The sequence below is a fragment of the Arvicola amphibius genome, chromosome 1 (assembly GCF_903992535.2).
Source record: "Arvicola amphibius chromosome 1, mArvAmp1.2, whole genome shotgun sequence".
Classification (NCBI taxonomy): Eukaryota; Metazoa; Chordata; class Mammalia; order Rodentia; family Cricetidae; genus Arvicola; species Arvicola amphibius.
In genome coordinates, this window is record NC_052047.1 from 147,031,846 (window position 1) to 147,038,610 (window position 6,765).

Sequence of the window (6,765 nt, forward strand, 5' to 3'; positions counted from 1 at the left end):
ATTAACGATGTGCTCAAAAATACCTTGTAACCAAGAGCTGTTGTGCCCTAGAAAGTGCCACACCAATTGTGGCAACTGGCACCATCGCCTGGCACCCAGCAGGTACTGGCCCCACCCTCTGTGCCCAGAGCCACCGTCCTCAAACCCAGAGGGCCAGCAGCTGTGCTTTCTGTTTGTCTGGGTTGTTAACCTCTCCCTTGCCCCTGCGCCCAGCGGGTAATACCCTTGGCTGTAATCTGTCCCGTTCCAGGGCACCTTCCCACAGGCCGCCCTGCACAAACAGCCTGGCTCCAGCCCACCTCCCGCCTGACTCCAGAATCCCAGATGAAGGCGGAGTTTGGCTGTGGATACCCCTGTCATTTTCACATAGCAATCCAGTTACCAGGCACCTTGGCAACTGGGCCATTTCCAGTCCACCACCACTTGGCAGGCCACAGGACTGCTGGCAGTGATGAATGCTGCCCCTCGGCACAACCCACCCACCCTGCTGCTGGCCCCAGCTTTGTTGTAGCCAACCCCAGGACCAACAGGCAGCCAGCCCTCAGCAGCTGCCAGACCCAAGGGGCAGACCCAAAGTGAGCTCTTCTCAGCATCCCAATGGCAGGGCAGGCTCCCCTGCCTTGTCCCTGAGAAACCACACAGTCCTCTCTGTCTCCCTCGTTCTTCCTCAGGGCTTAGCCCTGGGAAGCTCAGTGTGGATCTCCCACACACCCAGTGTCACCTTCCCTCAGCCCCGTGGCAAAGAAGAGTCGCTTTAAGACCAGAGGCAGAGCTTGGGGGTTGGCCGTAGTACGCACGAAGTCTGGGATCTGAATCCCCCAGCACTTAATAATAGCAGTAGTGGTGACCCCGGCTGGAATACCAGCACTGGGTTAGGTGGAGGCAGGAAGGCCAGAAGGTTCAAGATCAATCCTTAGCTACATGTTAAGTTCTAGACCAGCCTGGACTACATACAAATTAGAAGAAGTAGGAAAAGGAAAAGAAGGAGGGCTGGAGAGATGACTCATTGGTTAAGGGTGCATATTGCAATTCTAGAGGACCCAAGTTCTGTTCCCAGCACCCACAGCAAATTGCTCACAACATCCTATAACTCCAGCCCTGGGGATCTGATGCCCTCTTCTGGCCTCTAAAGGTACTCTCACATGTAAGTGTGCACACCCACACACAGACACACATAAATTCAGTCTTAAATAAAATGCTGGGAAGTAGTGGTGCACACACCTTTAATCCCAGCACTCAGGAGACAGGCAGGAGGGTCTCTGTGAGTTCAAGGTCAGCCTGGTCTACAGATAGGACAACCACTACACAAAGAAACCCTGTCTCGAAAAACCCAAAATGAACTAACAAGCAAATAAATAAATAAAATATATTTTTGTTTTAATTAAGTTTAAAGACTGAAGTTGTTTATTATTATTATTATTGTGGTTAGTTTTTATTCATTTGGTCTTTGAGACAGGGTTTCTCTATGTAGCCATGGCTGTCCTGGAACTCAACTATGTAGACCAAGCTGGCTCAAACTTAGAACTTTACCTGCTTGGCCTACCAAGTGCTGCTTGAGCCTCCCAAGTGCTGAGGTTAAAGGTATGTGCCACCATTGCCTGGCATGAGACTGTTAAATACAACTTCACCAAGATCAGAAGCTCAACAGGCAGAGCCTTTGTGTGAGATCAACTCTCTGATGAAGATGAATTAGAATGCACAATCAAGCTTTGAGTATTGGTCACGTGCAGGCACCGCTAGAATCCATTTGATCTACTTCCTCCAATCTCTTTAAGGAGCTGACTCAAAATGGCAGCATCCTCTTAAGTAGTTTGCCTTAACACTTTCTCTTTTTTTTTTCTATTTGTTTGTTTGTTTGAGACAGGGTCTGTCTGACCTGAAGTTCGCTGTGTAGATCGGGCTGGCCTCAAACTGGCAGAGATCCACCTGCCTCTGCCTCCTGAGTGCTGGGATCAAAGGCGTGAGCCTCCAACACTGACTTTTTTTAAAAAAAAAATTACATCCATGTGTTATCTATGTGAATTTGTGCACTGAGTACAGGTGCCTGCAGAGGCCAGAAGAGGGCACTGGATCCACTGGAGTTAGAGTTATAGTTGTGAGCCACCAGCTGTGCTGGGAACTGAACTCTGGTCCTCTGCAAGAGTGGCCATGCAATGCATTCTCTTAACCACCAAACAATCTCTGCAGCCCCTGCCATGTCTAAGTGGATGCTTCTATGGGGTAGAACTGCTCCAGAGAAATGAAGGGCCCCCTTGGGGAAGGCAACCCTCAAGGCCCGGGCAGCTATATCCAGGCCAGGGCCCGCTGCTGTCTATGCTGTCCCCTTTACAGGACTCCTGCAAAAGTCAAAGGCCACACTAGATGGTCACACTGAATAATAACAAGAGGCTCTCACTGGACACTGAAGTAGGGTCAGTGTCTGCCAGCTGTGTTGACGGCCCACAACCTGTAAATAACATGACTCTCCCAGCTCTGCCCAGAGAGATGAAGTAACCGGCCTTGGAAAAAAAGCATCCACACCTCTCTCCCTCTGCAAAAGATGAGGCCCCACAGAAGACAAACCTTTATTCCAGCACTTCAGGCTCTTCCCTGAGGCTTCCAAGATGCATCTTAATTCCTAGAACCAACAACAAATCCGAATGCAATGAGTCTCTTCTCCCTGGACAGAGTAGAGAGTCCAGGCCCAGCACCCTGGAAGGAGAGGGAGGGGCAAAGGCAGCCGGGCAGAGGAACCTGCCGGGAAGGAAGGAGGGCCAGGAGCAGGCTCAAGGTCCCAGCACACAGACCCCAACAGAGGATTTCGAGGACCTCCCATGCATCAAGCTGTGTTTGCCATTAGGGAGTGGGTGAGAACTTAGCCCTGCACTCAGGGCCCGGGTACCAGACACTGTCACAACTAACGGAGAGGCCAGCAGAATACAGAGTCACACACAAGAATCTGGGCTAGAGTTGGACACAGGGGGTTGGCTTGGGGTGACAGCAAGGACTTTAGGGAGCCTTGGGGATTCCTTGCTGGTGGGGAAGCTTAATTGACCCCCTGCAGTACAAAACTCAGCTCTACCACCCAGCCAAACTTCATCTACCCAGAAGAGCCTCCATGAAGATGGGGCGGTGTGGACATTCCTGGGGAGATGATTGTCACTTGTGTATGGCCCCTGCAGCTGTTATTTCTGCAACCACGGGTGTCCACTGTCACTCACACAAAGCCAGTCCCTCTTGTCTAAGGTCCACGAACAGAGATGACCCAGATGTGCTGGCTCCCCCGCCTCATTATCCTCTGTGGTCAGCCGACTAGCAATGGTCCTGGAAAACCCCCAGCACCCAGCACGGGGACACACACACACACACAAACACACCCTTGCTGAGGTCCCAGGCAGGAACAGGCTGTGGCTTCCACCAAGAGGCACAAGGGCAGAGTGAGGGACACTTCTAGGGGAGTAAAATTCTTTCCCCAGGGACTGCGCACAGTCTTGCAGTCTGCCCCACAGAGAGCCCCGGTGCAGGGTGGGGGCTCTGGAATGTCCTCTGAACGCATAGCCGAGTTGTGAGTCAGACACAGTGGGGAGGAGGCCCGCAGCAGGACTGAAGGCAGGAGGTGGAACCCTCCCAGCAGAACCCGGGTAAACAGCAGGCAGAGCCTGAGTCCTGTCCCCGAGGCTAGCAGCCTTTTCACTGCCTACCTGGGCCACATCTGGGGTGAGGAGCACTCAGGCCGGGAGGGGGCAATGCTGGCCTAGGTCAGTTAGGGCTCTCAACTCCTCACACAGTGCTCTCTCTCTCTCTCTCTCTCTCTCTCTCTCTTGACTCCTCACACAGTGCTCTCTCTCTCGTCTCTCCTCTCTCTCTCTCTCTCTGGACTCTCGTTCCGCTCCTCTCTCTCTCTGGACTCCTCACACAGTGCTCTCTCTGGATCCTCACACAGTGCTCTCTCTGGACTCCTCCACAGTGCTCTCTCTGGATCCTCACACCAGTGCTCTCTCTGGACTCCTCACACAGTGCTCTCTCTGGACTCCTCATGCAGTGCTCTCTCTGGACTCCTCACACAGTGCTCTCTCTCTCTGGACTCCTCACACAGTGCTCTCTCTGGATCCTCACACAGTGCTCTCTCTGGACTCCTCACACAGTGCTCTCTCTGGACTCCTCACAGTGCTCTCTCTGGATCCCTCACACAGTGCTCTCTCTCTCTCTCTCTGGATCCTCACACAGTGCTCTCTCCGGACTCCTCACAGTGCTCTCTCTCTGGACTCCTCACACAGTGCTCTCTCTGGATCTTCACACAGTGCTCTCTCTGGACTCCTCACACAGTGCTCTCACAGCCAAGCACCACCCAGGCACTGCTATCCCTTGAGTGCACTGGGGGCTCCAGCAGCCCAGGAAGACTGGGTGCTGAGTTCTGTTCCTCAGGACACCTCCTGTCTCCAGCATGTGAAATGATTCCTTAAAACTCCTACTGTGTGCTGGGCCTTGGGCAGGGGTTCCCACACATTGATTCAGGAACAGAGGCCTGGCTCCACTGTGGTCATGGAAGCAGCATAGAGAGCCCAGCTCTCCGTGAGGGTTTGCCCTTGAGGCTTCAACCCTCATACATGCTGACTACAAACAAGCAACCTCAGGCAGGTACGGGGACCAGGTGAACACACTTCACAGGCCTACAGAATGACTGTGAGAATCAGGTTACAGGGCCTTGAGCTGAGGCACAGAACTCCACAGATGCTGTTCTCCTGGGGGATGCTGGGTAAGGGACATATGGCTACCACTCTACACCCAGAAGGCTGAGGTTTGAGCCCACCTGGACTCACTGGGTAAGTCCCTCGCCTCTCTAAGCCTCAGTTTCTTCATTTGTACAATGGGGGTGGGAGTCCCCCCAAGGACTGTTATTTGTTAATCATCTCGTGGTTCAGTTGATAGAGTGATTTGCCTAGCGAGAACAAGGCCCTGGGTTCCATCCCCAGCACCATGCATCTAATCCCAGTGCTGGGGAAGCAGAGACAGGAGGATCATCGTGAATTATAAGCTAGCCTAGTCTGCATATTAAGGTCCTAAACCCCCAAAACTAAATTAAATTAATAAGCTAGGGATGATGGTGCATACCTGTCATATCAGAAGCTGGGAAGCAGAGGCAGGAAGATTGGTAATAAAACTAGGGCAAGCCTGAGATTCATAAAAAACAACGAAACAAATAAATAAATAGAAAAAAAGGAAGGAAGAAAAAATAAGAGCGAGAGAAAGAAACAGGGGCATGGGCAGCAGGGTCTCATAATATTGAAGAGTGATGTAAGCCTCCCCTTAGGCCCCGCCTCTCAGAGGCTCTGCCCATCCCTGTAGCACCTCTCTGGAGACCAATCTGAGAACAATCAAGACACACACTTCAGTAAAGGGCTTGGATATCCAGAGACCAGACTACACAGCCACTTCCACCCACTCTGGGATGTGTGTGCTGAGGATGCATTGGCCTCTGGTGATCTCCAGGATCACCCCCACCACCTTCAGCTGCCCCTTGCCAGGACAATGTACCCCTGGTCTCTCACGTGCCTCTCTAAGAAGCCTTCTCTCTCACCCACCTTCAGCTCTGCAGCCTTGGGTCCACACACACTGTCACTCTGAGGATACTTCCAAGTACCCCATGTGTCTTTGTCCCCTCCAAGAGAGAAGAAGGCTCTGTCAGCTTCACAAGGAGGGTGAAGCATTCACTTTGGGGTGGACGCTGCTCCAAGGTTGGGATGGCTACCCCTTGGGAAGCCAGTCGGTCCTGAGATGGTAGAAGAAATAGCTGGACAGATGAGGGCTGCCCATCAGCTCCCTGGTGAGAACCAGATAGGCATCCATGCCTGACCTCCTCGAGGAATGGCCCCACAGCCTTGAGCCAATGGCTTCATCTGCCCAGCCTCAGTTTCCCCCACCAACTCAGTAGTAGAAATAACAAGACTTTCTGCCCACCCAGAGCACGTCAAAGTTTCAGATATGAGTTTCAGATATGGAGACAGAGATGGCCACATGTAGCCACACACAGGTCAGGTCCCCCAGAGTGGGCCTCAGCTACAGTGCTAAGAGCCCTCACAGTGACTCTTAGATGACAGATGACGGTGCCAAGCAAAGCCAAGGCAAGCCATCTGTCCATCATCCACAGCCCCAACGACTGAAGTGGAAGTTGAATCCTCGCTCCTAAAGACCCATCAGGGCCACCACACACACGCCGACTATGAGTGGACACTTGTTCCGCTTCTGGGCTGGACTAGAAGGGTAGTTCAAGGGTGTCACTGTCAGGGCTGAAGGATGGTTGGTGACCAGTGAGTCAGGGAGAATAAAAGACACACATAGTCCTGAGACACGCCCTGTACCTCCAAGAAATGATGGGATGCAGAGGGAATTAAATTTTGAGCCAAGGGCAGGGACGTGTCTGCCATCCCAGGGGCTTGGGGGGCAGAGGTAAGAGAGGAAATCATGATTTTGAGGGCAGCCTGGGCTACTTAGTAAGACCCTGGCTCAGAAAAAAAGATTAGAGTGGGTCCTTAATCTGATTGAATGGACCCTTAAAAAATACACAGACACACAGAGGACCACCATGTGAGGAGAACATGAGAAGAAAGTCGCCATCTGTGACCCAAGGAGAGAGACCTTGGGAGCTGCACCAGTGATACTTCTGTCCTGAACCTCCAGTCTCAGGCATGTAGAACAATCTGTGCACCTATCAGTCCTCCAACTAGGGTCTCTGTACAGCAGTGACGGGAGAAGATCTCGGGACAGTGAGACAAAGTTCTTCTCATC